This window comes from Nyctereutes procyonoides, unplaced genomic scaffold (assembly GCF_905146905.1).
Source record: "Nyctereutes procyonoides isolate TBG_1078 unplaced genomic scaffold, NYPRO_anot_genome, whole genome shotgun sequence".
In the NCBI taxonomy this organism is placed as follows: Eukaryota; Metazoa; Chordata; class Mammalia; order Carnivora; family Canidae; genus Nyctereutes; species Nyctereutes procyonoides.
The window spans coordinates 76,267,811-76,283,760 of NW_026575146.1; the positions used below are offsets into that span (position 1 = coordinate 76,267,811).

Here is a 15,950-nt window from a genome sequence, read left to right on the forward strand (position 1 = left end):
GCTCGGGTAAAAATGGACGCGGCGCCGCGCGGGTTCCCGAGGCCGTGCGCGCCCCCTCGCCAGAACCGGGCGCCGGGGGCGCGCGCCTGAGTCACCTCCCGCCCGCCCGCCCCCCTGCGCGGCGAGGAGCGCGGCCCGCCGGCCGCGGACGCCTCGCATCCGCTCGAGCCTCCCGGGTTCCGCTCGCCCGGGGCGCAGAACATTCCAGGGACGTCGGGACGCGTCCACCGGGGCTCGGCGGCCGCGGGCGGGCTGTGGGCAGGGGCGCCGCGCCCCCTGGTGGCCGCCGCGGGGATCGCAGGCAGGAAGGGGGCCTGGGGCCACCTGCCCGCGGACCCTCTTCACTAACCACGACACTGAGGCCGGAGAGGGGCCTTGCAGCATGAATTGCGAGGTACGATCCCTCTGCTTCAGCCTGGAAGCCTCTGCCAATGGGGAAGCTTACTGCCTCGCAGAAGTGACGTTTATCTCGTGTTCAAGGAATATTTATCAAGGGCCGCCTGTGTGCCAGGCACTGGGGGCAGGTGACCGGGGCAGAGCGGTGAACAAGATAGGGATTCCCGGGATCCCTGGGTGGCGCAGCGGTTTGGTGCCTGCCTTTGGCCCAGGGCGCGATCCTGGGGACCCGGGATCAAATCCCACATCAGGCTCCCGGTGCATGGAGCCTGCTTCTCCCTCTGCCTGTGTCTCTGCCTCTCTCTCTCTCTCTGTGACTATCATAAATAAATAAATTAAAAAAAAAAAAACAAGATAGGGATTCCCGATTCCTGCCCTCCTGAGGCTACGTTCTTTTTTAAAAAAAATATTTTATTAAAAAAATTTTATTTATTTATTCACGAGAGACACACACAGAGAGAGGAGCAGAGACACAGGCAGGAGGAGAAGCAGGCTCCATGCAGGGAGCCCGATGCGGGACTCTACCCGCGGGGTGGGATCACGCCCTGAGCAGGCCTCTCATGGGACTGACGTTCTAATGGGGAGGCAGAAAGTAAATAAGATGCTTTCAGATTGTGATTAAGTGCTATAAGGAAAGTAAAATGCGATGATTTGTTAAAATAAAGGGGGACGGGGCACCTGGCTGGCTTGACCTGGGAGTAGTGAGTTTGAGGCCCATGCTGGGTGTAGAGATCACTTGAATGAATGAATGAATGAATGAATGAATGAATGAGGATATTTTGGCAAGAGGAGTCAGGAAATGCTTTTCTCTGAGAAGGTGAGCTGACTGCAATCTGATGAGAAGAGGCATCTAAAACAGCCTTGTGTTTTAATCCAAACTCTCTTCCCATTTCACAGATCTGGTGACAGAAGCCTGGAAAGAAACCATTTGGGCACTGAGCTTGCAGGAGGTAGATTGCATGAGCTTCCAGTGTGTGCTTGTTCAATTTTAGGTCACATCCTGTGCCTGGGAGCTCATGACCTCCCAGCATACAGATTCTGTTCATCCTCAGCAGTGGCAGTATTGATTACTATTTTATTTATTTTTAAAAATATTTTATTTGTTTATTCGTGAGAGACACAGAGAGAGAGGCAGAGACACAGGCAGAGGGAGAAGCAGGCTCCATGCAGGAGCCTAATGCGGGACCTGATCCCATGACCCAGGGATCATGACCTGAAATGAAGGTAAATGCTCTCAACCACTGAGACACCCAGGTATCCCATTATTATAATTTTTAAATTAAAATTAAAATTAAAATTAATTAATTAATTTAATTTTAAAATTTAAAATTTTATTTATTTATTCATGAGAGACACAGAGACAGAGGCAGAAAGAAGTATTTTAAAAATAATAGCTGCAGAGGCACCTGGTTGGCTCCCTGCATGGAGTGTGTGACTCTTGATCTCAGGATATAAGTTCGAGCCCCATATTGGGAGTAGAGATTACTTAAAATCTTAAAAAAAAAAAAAAGGTGCCATTTATTCACCACTTAGCTATTTTTCACAGAAAAGTCTGCTAAATGCATCACCTGCATTATTTCTCTGAATCCTCTCTCTAGACCTAGGAGATAAGGTACTATTCCCATGCCTCGTTAACAAATGAGGAAGCTGTTTCCCCGCCTACCATTTCTCTGAGCCTTATGGACATCTGTAGCTTTGCCAGCCTTCTGCATTCTCCTTGTCCTTTGGGAAACCACCCCTGCCCAAATTTCAGTTCACCTGTATATCTCACCCCACTCTTCCTTTCCCGGGAAGGGAACATGATCTAGGATCAGCCAATCAGAGCATTCCAGTTCTGCCTTCTGATGAAAGTGCTTGTTTCAAGGGTGGACATGTGGCCCAATCCAGTTTGTGAGTGATGGAACCACAGGGCAGGAGACCTTTCTTCCCTTTGGGGTCACTAAGAGGGTGGGATGTAAGCTCTAAGCTGCTGGGGCCATCTTTACTACCTCAAGGAAAGTCCTCTGGAGGAGAAAAAAAAATCAGAGAAAAATGGAACCTAGAGATTGGATAGTGACTTCATGTCATATTTGAGCTCCTGGATCAAGCTGTGACTGAAGGTGGTATTACCCTTGACCTTACTTACTATTATTATTATTATTATTATTATTATTATTATTTTAAAGATTTTATTTATTTATCCATGAGGGACACACAGAGAGAGGCAGAGACACAGGCAGAGACAAAAGCTCTGTCCCTCCCTGTAGGGAGCCTGATGCAGGATTCGATCCCAGGACCTGAGCCCAAGGTAGATGCTCATCCACTGAGTCACCCAGGTATCCCATTATTATAATTTTTTTAACATGAGACAATACATTTCCCTAAATGTGTTTGCACTTGAAGCTGAGAGACTTCTAATTAATTCCCTTTCCAAGCCCCTTCTAGGAACTGGTCCTGACACTTGCCCTGTCCCTAGTCCTTGGGAATGGATCTCTGTACTTCCTGGAGCCCACGTTCATCATACACTTCCCCCTGTGGAGGCATGGACTGCTTGTGTGCATCTGGGCTCTTCCACTGATCAGGCTCTCCTGTGGGGCTCTGGGCTTACCCATCTCCATGTCCCCAGGTGTAGACAGACATGAGAACCTGGGGGCCAAGGCTGCTGTGCTGAGCAGGGCCACTTCCCACAGTCATGGTTGCCTGATGTGAGATTACCCTGCTGCACCCTCCACCTCCCACTGTCAGGATTTCAGCCCTGTCTGAACTCTGACAGCCTCCTGGTCTCAGCCTGGCCAACTCTTCTGCCCTTTAGACTCAACTGTCTGGGCAGCTCTTGGATGTTGCCTCCTGGATGTCCCACAAGATTTCACCCTGACCTCAATATCTTCCTTCCTGTGCCTCCTCCTCCAGGGTCCCCAGCTCAGGCATAGGCCCACCACTGACCCTGTCTCCTGGATCAGAGGCCTGGCCTCATCATGGATGCCTTCTTTCTCTTTCCCCCCATAGCTTGTCCCTCCTCTTCATTCTATTTTTTAAAGATTTCATATGTTCTTTTTTTTAAAAAAAAAATGTATTTATTTATTTATTTATTTATTTATTTATTTATTTATTTTTTATTATTGAGAGAGAAAACAGAGCGAGCATGAGAGGGGGTGAGAGGCAGAGCCAGAGGGAGAAGCAGACTCCCCGCTGAGCAGGGAGCCTGATGTGAGGCTCCATCCCAGGACTCTGAGATCATGACCTGAGCCAATCAAGAATCGGATGCTTAACCAACTGAGCCACCCAGGCGCCCCAAGATTTCATATGTTCTGGCTCTTCCCCCTTCCAACTTGATCCCCTATCCCCACTTCATCCTGCCCTCCACTCCTCTGTTTTCCTGCCCCAGTACTACCTACCTCCCATCCAGAAGGATCTGGCAAAAACACAGACTTGCTCCTGTCAGGTCTTTCTCCTGCTCAGAGCCTGCTATGGCTCCCCAGTGCTCCAGTCCTATGACCTACGAGACCCTCTGTGCCCTGAATGCTGCTGCTTCTTCAACCTCATCTCTTGCCCCCTGCTTTGCCCCAGCACACTTTAATTTTGCCCTCAAATCATACCTGAACCCCCTTGCCTTTTCCTGATCATATTGTGCTCTGGCATGCTACCTGAACTTGAACTTTGGTTCCTTCTGCCAGGATACTTTCCCCATGCTTCTCCACCTAGTGAATATTTCTCCATCCTTCAAGGCCCATCTCAGCCATCCCCTCTGCTCAGAACCTAGCATGGAATCCCTCTACCTAAACTCCCACTTCCCCCCCTCCCTGCCTAAGAAACCTGGTCAGTGTAGATTATTTTCTGCTAGGCAGTGTGCTGGGCACTTTGCACATTCTACCTCATGGAGTTCCCCCCAATAACCCTCGGGGCCAGGAACCAACATTCCCAGTTTCTGGATGAAGGCATTGAGCCCCAGTGAGAACAAGTGACTTACCGAAAGAATCACAGCCAGGAAAGGGACAGAGTCTGTAGTTGACCTCTGGACCTTGAGGCAGCCTGGCTTGTCCAGTTATGTCGAGCATGTATCTCAGTTTTTTAAGTTTTTGTTTTATAGCATTCTCCGTAGAGGCACACACTTACATGAATGAAAAATAAACTCTAGGGATGCTTGGGTGGCTCAGTGGGTTAGCATCTGCCTTCGGCTGGTCATGATCCCAGGGTCCTGGGATCCAGCCCCGCATCAGGCTCTCTGCTCAGCTAGGAGCCTGCTTCACCCTCCCCCTCCCTCTCTCTAAAATAATAAGTAAGTAAATAAACAAGTCTTTTATTTTTTTTAAATATTTATTTATTCATTCATGATAGAGAGAGAGAGAGAGAGAGGCAGAGACAGAGGGAGAAGCAGGCTCCATGCCAGGAGCCCGATGCGGGACTTGACCCCGGGACTCCAGGATCGCACCCTGGGCCAAAGGCAGGCGCCAAACCGCTGAGCCATCCAGGGATCCCCATAAATAAGTCTTAAAAAAATAAACTCTATATATAGAGTGACCATAAAATCCTATATGTGGTACTGTGGCCTCTCAATCTGGGCATGGTGGTGGAAAGGATTTTAGAAATTCCTTTAGGGGGCACATTTTGACCTGAGTATCAGTCACTCTACTTGACTTTGCTTCTGGGATGGATTGTTGTAACACATGGGAAGAAATCTCAAGGTTCAGTGGCCCCAGAACAAATGGCACCCCAACACCCAATGTCCTCCCGGATGGAGAACATGCTAATGGCAAATTCCGTGGACCAGAGCTGCCCATGATAAATACGATGCAAGCCACCTGTGTAAGTTTAAATGTTCTAGTAGCCACCCTAGAAAAAGTAAAAAGAAACAGGTGAAAATAATGTTGTTCATGTATATTATTTAAGCGGAGAGCTGCAAAATATTATATCACCATGTGCTCAATATCATCAGCATATTTTTAAGTTTATCTTTTTTTAGTAGTCCCTACATCCAGCACGGATCCTGAACTCTTAACCCTGAGATCAAGAGTCACATGTTCTTCTGAATGAGCTACCCAGGCATCCTTCAAAACCAGCAACTTTTGGGACACCTGGGTGGCTCAGTGGTTAAGCGTCTGCCTCTGGCTCAGGGTGTGATTCCTGAGTCCGGGGATGGAGTCCTGCATCAGGCTTCCTGCAGGGAGCCTGCTTCTCCCTTTGCCTGTGTCTCTGCCTCTCTGTGCGTCTCTCAAAATATATTTATTTAATTCATGAGAGACACAGAGAGAGAGGCAGAGACACAGACAAAGGGAGAAGTAGGATCCCCATGAGGAGTCCTATGTGGAACTTGATCCCTGGACTTCGGAATCACACCCTGAGCCAGAGGCTCAACCGCTGAGCCATCCAGGCGTTCCAAATCAGCAATTATTTTTTTAAATTAATTATTTATTTATTTATGATAGTCACAGAGAGAGAGAGAGAGAGGCAGAGACACAGGCAGAGGGAGAAGCAGGCTCCATGCACCGGGAGCCCAATGTGGGACTCGATCCCTGGTCTCCAGGATCGTGCCCCGGGCCAAAGGCAGGCGCCAAACCGCTGCGCCACCCAGGGATCCCCCAAATCAGCAATTTTTAATGAAATATTTTACATTTCTTTTTCTGGCTGCCCTGTCTTTTGGACCAACCATGTTTCAAGCACTCAAGAACGCCATGCAGCCAGTGGCTGCCCTATCTGACAGCATAGCTGGACAATTTTCTGAGCACAGATCTAGGAGTGTGGTTTCCTCAAAGTTCAGATTTTTTTTTTTAAGATTTATTTATTTATCTCAGAGAGAGAGAGAGAGAGAGAGAGAGAGAACATCAGGGGGAGGGACAGAGGGAAAGGGAGAGAATCTGAAGCAGACTCTGCATTGAACTTGGAGCCCCATGTGGGGCTCGATCCCAAGACCCTGAGATCATGACCTGAGCTGAAATCAAGAGCCAGCCACTTAACCAGCTGAGCTCACCAGGAGTCCCCTCAAAGTCCAGATTTTTTACATGTGACAGTTTATCTTAGGTTACAGTCAAGCCCCCAGACTCTGCACCCAGACTGCAGGGTTCCAGTATTAGCTCTGTAACTTGCAACCTGTAATTGCAACCTCCTGGCACCTCAGTCTATTCTTCTATAAAAGGACCTCAAAGGGATTTCGTGGGGATTAAGTGAGTTAATAGATCTTAAACGTTTAGACCAGGGCCTGGCATAATTAAGTGCTGTGTGAATGTTGCTTTTTACTATTGTTTGCTGCTTTTGTGTAAGAGAAGGTCCCTTGACCCCACATTAACAGTTGAAGAAGGGGGGGGGCCTGGGTGGCTTAGTCGGTTAAGCGTTCAACTCTTGGTTTTGGCTCAGGTCATGATCTCAGGGTCCTGAAATCTAGCCTGCTCTTAGCACATAGTCTGCTTGTCCTTCTTCCTCTGTTCCTCCCTCCCCCCCCTTTCTGTCTGTCTCTTTCTCTCTCATTCAAATAAATAAAATCTTTAAAACAGTTGAAGAAAAGCTCCCTTCAAGACTTCCCATCCTCTGGTGACACCCGGGTGGCTCAGTGGTTGAACGTCTGTCTGCCTTCTGCTCAGGGTGTGATCCTGGGGTTATGGGATAGAGTCCCACATTGGGCTCCCTGCATGGAGCCTGCTTCTCCCTCTGCCTGTCTCTCTCTCTCTCTTTGTCTCTCATGAATAAATAAATTAATTTAAAACATTAAAAGACTTCCCATCCTTGGAGTTGAGGATGTCCAGGAGTAAGTAGGCAGCACACACACAGCCTCTAACAGTGATATTCAGGTCACTTGGGTTCTCAAGGGAGGGTCTCCACCATTCCATGCTGGAATAGGCATGTGCAATCACGAAGTTTTGGACACCTCCCAGTCTAACTGCCACGTATTCATTTCCCTGTTATGGGTTTTCCCGTTTAATCTGTGTCATGGGTTGAATGATGTACCCCTCCCCACCCAAGATATGTCCACCTGAGCCCTGTGGAGGTGAGCTGATTTGGACAAACGGTCTTTGCAGATGTAATTAAGGGGAGGATCTTGAGGTGAGATCATTTTGGATTATCCAAGCAGCCCCTAAACCCAGCGGCAAAGTGTCTTTAGAAGAGAAAGGCAGAGGGCGATGGGACTCGCTCGGTAGAGGAGAATCTTTGTGAAGAGGAACACAGAGACTGGAGTGATCCGGCCACAAGCCCAAGAGTGCCTGGAGCCACCAGAAGCTGCAAGGGTCAAGGAAGGATCTCCCCAGAATCTTCAGGGGCATAGGGGGTGGGGACTGTGGCCCTGCTGCCAGACACCTGGATTTAGGATTTCTGGCCTCCAGAACAAGTGAGAGAATAAACTGTTGCTTTAAGCCTCCAAGTTAAAAAAACAAAAAACAAAAAACAAAAAAACAAACAAAAATAAGCCTCCAAGTTTGTGGTACTTTGTTAGGCAGCCACAGGAAATGAACATGATCTATTTGGGGGCCTGTCTCCTCCACTCTGAAGGCAGAGTTTCTGTGGCTTTCAGATACCATCTTTTCCAACCCTCCATCACCAGAGGAAACTGAGTCTAGGCAAGGGGGTGGAGCCAGAACCAGACCACAAGTCTCCGGCTCCTCATCCAAAATTCAGAGATGCCTGTGGAAATTTGCAGAGTATTTTGCCTGTTGAAAAAAATATGCTTATTGAGTTTTCTTTTAAGGCAGTGGTTGAGAACACAAGCTTTGATTGTAATCCAAATTTGACTGCTTCCTTGCTGTGTGGCCTTGGGCAAGAGACTACCTTCTCTGTGCCTCACTTTCTCCCTCTGTAGAATGGAGATAATGAGATGAGTCATATTCGAGTGTTGTAATGTGCAGTGCATGATAATCGATCAACTTTGCCATTTGTCACAGTCCTGGAAGTCTTTGCAAATGCGTATAAGACAAGAAAAATAAACGAGATGTAAAGATCAGAAGGCAAGAGAGAAAACTGCCATTTGGATCATTTTATTTTATTTTATTTTTTAAAGATTCTTTATTCATTTATTCATGAGAGACACAGAGAGAAAGAGAGAGGCAGAGACACAGGCAGAGAGAGAAGCAGGCTCCACGCAGGAAGCCTGACGTGGGACTCAATCCCAGGGCCTCCAGGATCTCGCCCCAGGTTGAAGGCGGTGCTAAACTGCTGTGCCACCTGAGCTGCCCCATGTGGATCATTTTCAAGGAAAAACTTAAAGAATCAACAAACTATTTTAGTATGAGAATTTGGCCAGTTTGCCTGTTAGAAGGCCAACCACCAAATATTTGTGTGAGCATCCAACTCTTGGTTTTGACTCAGGTCATGGTCTCAGGGTGCTGGGATCGAGTCCCATGGCTGCTGTCCCTTTCCCTCTGCTCTTACCCCCACCCACACTCTCTGTCTCTCAAATAAATAATAATAATAAAAATCTGAGAGTCACCAGTGTACATGCAGTTGGTATTTTTCTAGTTTGCTAACTCCTTATTTTTATTATAATTTCTAGCTGATTACTGCTACTAGACATTGTTGGTTAAAGACCTGCAACTATTGGGGCACCTGGCTGGCTCAGACAGAAGAATATGTGACTCTTGATCTTGGGTCTGAGCCCCACCCTGGGAGAGCTTACTTAAAAATATTTTTTTTAAAAAAAAGGTCTCCAGGGATCCCTGGGTGGCGCAGCGGTTTGGCACCTGCCTTTGGCCCAGGGCGCGATCCTGGAGACCCGGGATTGAATCCCACATTGGGCTCCCGGTGCATGGAGCCTGCTTCTCCCTCTGCCTGTGTCTCTGCCTCTCTCTCTCTCTCTCTCTCTGTGACTATCATAAATAAATAAAAATTAAAAAAAAACTCTTAAAAAAAAAGGTCTCCAACTATCTTTGTATTTTTAATAATAGATAAAATTCCGTTCACACAAATATTTGGTGGTTGGCCTTCTAACAGGCAAACTGGCCAAATTCTCATACTAAAATAGTTTTAGCTTTTAATCTTTTTTTTTTTTTTTTTTTAGATTTTATTTATTCATTTGGCAAAGAGAGAAGAAGCAGGAGGAGCAGCAGGCAGAGGAAGGGGGAGAAGCAGATTCCCCACTGAGCAGGAAGCCTGATGAGGGGCTGGATCCCAGGACCCCGGGATCCTGATCTCAGCCGAAGGCAGACACTTAAATGACTGGGCCATGGAGGCACCCCAGATTTTAATCTTGAACCTGGAACTCCCTTCTATCTATTTGACATTTCCCCCTAGGATGTCTTAGAGGTTTCAACAACCTGAGGAGGCTCAGCCGGAATTGTCAACTTTCTTCCCCAGTCTGCAAATGTGGTTCGTGTTACTGCCCTCAAACCTAAGCTTTGCCCTTGACTTTCCATCACCCCAGTCCAGGTTACCATCTGACAATGGCAGTCCCTTTTTCACGGGCCTTCCTGCTTCCATCTTTGCTCCCCTATAGTTCATTCTCCACTCAAAATAACATCTAAAATACTTACTATATAGCCTTCAAGGAATCTGGTCCCTTAATTGCTCTGCCTTATTTCTTGCCACTCTCCCCTTTGCTCCCTGTGCTCCAGATACATGAGCCTTCTTAAAACTCACCTACTGGGACACCTGGGTGGCTCAGCAGTTGAGCACCTGCCTTTGACCCAGGGCCTGATTCCAGGGTCCCTGGAACGAGTCCCACATCCCCCTGTGGGGAGCCTGCTTCTCTGTCTGCCTGTGTCTCTGCCCTTCTCTCTCTGTGTCTCTCATGAATAAATAAATAAAATCTTAGAAAAAAATAAAAAATAAACTCACCTAGCAATTACCTATCAGCCTTTGCATAACCAGCCTTTGCATAAGCTGCTTCGCCACCTTGAAAGCTCTCCCTCCCTTCACCTAGCCAATTCCCAATCATCATTCCATTCTCTTCTTTTATGTATATATGTATGTATTTAAGTAGGCTTGAACTCACAACCCCAAGATCAAGAGTTACATGCTCTACTGACTGAGTCAGCCAGGTGTCCCTTTAGGTCTCTTCTTAAATGCTACTTTGACAGAGAAACCTCTCCTGTCCTCAGTGGAAATGATGTATAAAGGACAAGAATGTCCTTTATATAATACTTACCAAGTATACATGATTATTAGTTCAGTGATTTGTAAACTTTTGGTCTCAGGACCCCTTATGCTCTTAAAAATTATTGAGGACTCCAAAGAGTTGGGCTTTTTTTTTCTTGCAAAGAGGTTTTTTAAATATGGATTATATCTATCAATATTTACTGCATTATAAATTAAAACTAATTTTTAAAAATTATTTATTCATGAGAGAGGCAGAGACAGGCAGAGGGAGAAGCAGGCCCCCTGTAGGGAGCCTGATGTGGGACCCAATCCCAGGATCCCAGGATCACAACCTGAGCTGAAGGCAGATGCTCAACCACTGAGCCACCCAGGCACCCAAAACTGAGAAATTTAAAACACATTTGATTCATTAAAAAATAAACAATTTCAGGCAGCCCAGGTGGCTTAGTGGTTTAGTACCACCTTCAGCCCAGGGCCTGATGCTGGAGACCTTGGATCGAGTCCCATGTCAGGCTCCCCGCATGGAGCCTACTTCTCCCTCTGCCTGTGTCTTTCCCTCTCTCTCTCTCTCTCTCTGTGTGTCTTTCATGAATAAATAAAATCTTTAAAAAAATTTCATGTTAACATAAAATCATATATATATTTTGAAATATTTATTTATTTATTATTTATGATAGACCTAGACAGAGAGAGAGGCAGAGACACAGGAGGAGGGAGAAGCAGGCTCCATGCCAGGAGCCCGACGCGGGACTCGATCCCGGGATTCCAGGATCACACCCTGGGCCAAAGGCAGGCGCCAAACCATTGAGCCACCCAGGGATCCCCAAAATCATATATTTTTTGATTAAAAATAGCCATATATCCCCAAACCAGAAAAATTTAATGAGAAAAGGGTCATCATTTTATAATTTTTGCAGATCACTTTAATGTCTGGCTCGCTGGAAGATAGTTATGTGTTGTCCTCACACCTGCTTCTGTGTCTAGTGTATTGTGATATTATACAGGCTGCACCTTGCACACATGAGACAGTGAACGTGAAAAAGGCAAGTAAGTGTCTTTATATTATTATAAACATTTTAACCTCTTGAACTCCTTGAAAGAGTACTGGGGAATGGGCCAGGGTTCCATGGACTGCACTTTGAGCATCATTCGTTAGCTTCGGGTTTGACAGAGCCCAGAGACAGTATGCTGGGAAACTGAACATCTTTGGGGACCAGGGGCCTGGTTCAAGAGACAGCTTTGACTACAAGCAATATGAGCTTATATTCTTTGAGCTGAGATACTGTCTGAGCTCAGATATTCTCTGAGCTGTGGTTTCTTCATCTCTAACGTGGGGATAGTAATCATTAAAATAGTAAAAGCACCTCTCCCTGCTAAGGTTATAGTGAGACCCGGGGGAGATGACTCTCCGACTCATGCCTGGCTTGTAGCATATAATAAACACTTGCTATTATAATTTGGGGAACGTCATTTTATTTTATTGCCAACATTTTTTATTCATGTAGTTAATTTCTCCAGAGGCCTGTCTTGTGCTGGGCAGTGCTAGGGACATAGTGATGACTGACACGGGCCTGGCCCTGCCTTTGTGGTGCTCCAAGTCCTGTGGGTCACAGAGTTGTCATTTGGGAGGGACTGCCTTTAGCACTGGGTCCCTGAGGGACACAAGTTCTTATAAATGGGGAAATAGGGAAAGGCATGCTAGGCAGTGGGAAGAGCATGCAAGGAGCCCTGGAGAGATGGACAGCTCTGGTCTGGTGACTGGCCAGGTTATTGTTTCTCTGTCCACAAGATGATTTGGTCCTGTCGCTGGTGGGAAATAGGTGTGTGTGTGTGTGTGTGTGTGTGTGTGTGTGTGTGTGTGTGCATATTCTAGTTCTTAAATCTTCCTTCCTTCCCAACCTCTCTTTTTATATAAAGTTAGTTCCTGGAAGGGCACCTGGCTGGCTCAGTGACTGGTAGAGCAGGCGACTCTGGATTGCAGGGTTATGGGCTCAAGCCCCGAGTCAGGTGTAGCACTTATGTGAAAGAAGGAAAGAAGAAAGAAAAGAAAGAAAGAAAGAAAGAAAGAAAGAAAGAAAGAAAAGAAAAAGAAAGAGACAAAAGAGAGAAAAGAGAGAAAAGAGAAAAAAGAAAAAGAAAGGAAGGAAAGAAAGGAAAGGAAGGAAGGAAGAAAAAGAAGAGGAAAGAAAAAAAGGAAAGAGGAAGGAAGGAAAGAAAGGAAGGAAGAAAGGAAAGAGAAAGAAAAGGAAAGAAAGAAAGAAAGAAAGAAAGAAAGAAAGAAAGAAAGAAAGAAAGAAAGAAAGAAAGAAAGAAAGAAAGAAAGATCGTTCCTCGATGATTCTGGGCCCTTCGGCGGAAGTCCCACCTCTGATCTAACCTCAGTGTCTCGCGCTGCAGATCCTCACTTCTGCTGCATATCCATCCCCAGCGACGGGTGGAGACTTGGGACGGCCGGACAGAAGAGGTGCCCGGGATGGCGCGGGGTCGGGGCCGGGCGCCTCCACTGTCCCCCCATCCGGGGGCCGCCGCTCGGGGCCGGGTGAGTCAGTCCCCGGCGGCTCCCGCGTCATGCAGGCCGCTCGGCTCCGCGCTATTTCGGGCTCCGGGCGCTATAAATAGAGGCTCTCGGAGCCGAGCCGCCCCCCTCCGCTCCGGCCCCCCTGCGTCCCCAGCCCCGCCGCGATCGCCGGGCCGCGCGTCACTGCGGCTAAGTTTAGAGGCGGGTGGGAACGCCGGCCTGGTCACTGCGCCCCTCGGCCGCACCCCGCTTCCAGGGCCTTCGGATGGCGCCTCCGTGCCCCCCGCCCAGGGTTCCTCCGGCGGAATCGGGGGCGGGGGTGCCCGTAGTCTCCATCCCCACTCCAATGCCTCGGAGGCGCCCAGGAACCTCGACGTTAGGGTTAGGGGACGCTGTGGGAGTGGAGCTGGGGCCAGATTCTCGGGGAGTCCCCCCCCCCGGGAACTCGAATTGCAGTTGGAATTTAAACTTGGAGCGTTTGGAAGGAGGACGACGCGGAGTCGCAGTGAGGACAGGTGGAACGTTCCAACTCGCAACTCTGGGAGCCGGGAAGCTTCCAATCCAGGATCTGAAAGTTCTATTGGGGAATCGAGGAGAAATCAAAATGGGGGGGGGGCGCACCTGGGTGGCTCGGGGCATGATCCCGGGGTCCTGGCATCGAGTCCCACATGAGGCCCCCCCACAGAGCGTGCTTCTCCCTCTGCCTCTGTCTCTACCTCTCTCTCAATGTGTCTCATGAATAAATAATAAAATAAAATAAAATAAAATAAAATAAAATTAAATTAAATTAAATTAAATTAAATTAAATTAAAAAGGAAAATCAAAACTTGGAAATGATGTAGAACCGAGGGCAACGTGTCCCGGCGGCAACTACCCCTGACAGGCTCCCCATTACGTTAACCGCAGGTGGCAGGGCCTTCGCTGCACTTCCTGCCACGAAGAAACGAGAGGGAGGTAGCGAAGGGGCTCCCTGCGCAGGGTCCTCTGTGTGTGTGTTGGGGGGTGTTTTGGGGGAATCCTAGCGGAGCAGGTCTCCGCGCCCCGGCACCCCAAATCCTCTTGTGGGGCGCCATCGCCCCCTGGCGGAAAAGGCTTGAGTTGCAGGTTTGTTTGGCAATTCCATTCTCCACAGGGAGAAACTAAGCCCACCCAGGTTGGCCTCCTTCTAGAATAAACTCTCTCGCCCTTGGATTCAGGAACACATTGGCATGGTCCTTCTCTGTGTCACTGAGGCCTCAGTTCCCTCGCATGTCAAGTGACCTATGAATGCCTAAGGGGAAGATTATTGTGAGGCTAACTTAGCTCAGAGTAAGTGCTCTATCTATTTTGATGGTACTCTATGTGGCGGCGGTAATATTTTTATTATTTATAGAGCTCCTCATCCTGTGACAGTGTGACCTTCCCTCCTGTATCACCTGCTTCAGGGCACCGTGCTTTATCTTCTTCATAGCAATGTGGCCCGCTGAAACTCTCTTATTTGTATGCTGCTTTTTCTTTTTTCTAAAAGATGTTATTTGAGGGGCACCTGGGTGGCTCAGTGGTTGAGCATCTGCTTTAGGCTCAGGTCGTAATCCCGGGGTCCTGAGATGGAGTTCTGCATTGGGCTCCCCACAGGGAGCCTGCCTCTCCTCTGTCTATGTTTCTGCCTCTCTCCCTATGTCTCTCATAAACAAATAAATAAATAAATAAATAAATAAATAAATAAATAAATAAAATCTTTAAAAAATTATTTATTGGGACGCCTGGGTGGCTTAGCGGTGGAGCATCTGCCTTTGGCTCAGGTCGTGGTCCCGGGGTCCTGGGATGGAGTCCTGTATCGGGTTCCCTGCATGGAGCCTGCTTCTCCCTCTACCTTTGTCTATGCCTCTCTCGCTCTCTCCCTGTCTCTCATGAATAAATAAATAAAATCTTTTAAAAATTATTTATTTGAGAGAGAGAGAGAGCTCACAAGCAGGGGAAGCGGCAGGCAGAGGGAGAGGGAGAAGCTGACTCCTCACTGAGCAGGGAACCAGATGCAGAACCTGATCTCAGGACTCTGAGACCTGAGCTGAAGGCAGACACTTAATGAACTGAGCCACCCAGGTGCCCTTGTGTGCTTCTTTCTCATGGTGTGTCTCCTCCATGAGACCACCAGCTCCACAGGGCAGGGACTTGGGCTGATTTGGTCACAGCTATGTCCCCAGTGCCTGGCACATAGTAGGTGCTCCATATATAGTTATTTAAGGAATGAGTGAACCATCCATCTCTTTTTTTTAAATTTTTTTAAATTTTATTTATGATAGTCACACACACACACAGAGGCAGAGACATAGGCAGAGGGAGAGGGAGAAGCAGGCTCCAAGCACCGGGAGCCCGACGTGGGACTCGATCCCGGGTCGACAGGATCGCGCCCTGGGCCAAAGGCAGGCGCCAAACCGCTGCGCCACCCAGGGATCCCGAACCATCCATCTCAATACAGTTCTCTGTGGTCCTACTGAGTCCTCAGTAGTTACAGATGGGGAAACTGAGACTCCCAGCAGTGCAGTTGCTTGCTGTAGCACTCGGCCTCTGTTCTCTGTTCATTCACACAATACAAAGTTTGGTAGCCTATTCTGGTTGCCAAGCGCTTAGGGGTGGAGGGTGGGGAGTGGGAGGTGGGGGGGGAAAGGGGGACAGCATAAGAAGGCCCACTGTGATACAACAGTGGTCCAAATAGCTCCAGCCCCTGCTGGCCAGGACTTGGTTATGGTTATTTATTTATTTATTCATTTAATATTTTATTAATTTATTCATAAGAGACACACACACAGAGGCAGAGACATAGGCAGAGGGAGAAGCAGGCTCCCCGCGGGGAGCCCCATGTGGGACTCGATCCCAGGACTCCGGGATCACGACCTGAGCCAGGGCAGAAGCTCAACCACTGAGCCACCCAAGTGCCCTGCCCATCTTATTTATTTTTAAAGTTTATTTCATTTATTTTTAAGTAACTTCTGCACCCAACACGGGGTTCAAATTCACCACCCCAAGATCAAGAGTCACACACTCTACCAATTGACCCTCCCAG

The 15,950-nt window shown here is 47.9% G+C and overlaps 1 protein-coding gene across 1 annotated transcript in view; it reads left to right on the plus strand.

Moving 5' to 3' along the window:
- The first annotated feature begins 261 nt into the window (after positions 1 to 261).
- ERCC1 (ERCC excision repair 1, endonuclease non-catalytic subunit) overlaps positions 262 to 15,950 on the plus strand; it is a 35,421-nt gene continuing 19,732 nt past the window's right edge. The window contains exons 1-2 of the mRNA XM_055311265.1: positions 262 to 394; positions 1,294 to 1,346. The gene's annotated coding sequence lies outside the window, so the exon portion shown is untranslated. The remainder of the gene's footprint in view (positions 395 to 1,293; positions 1,347 to 15,950) is intronic.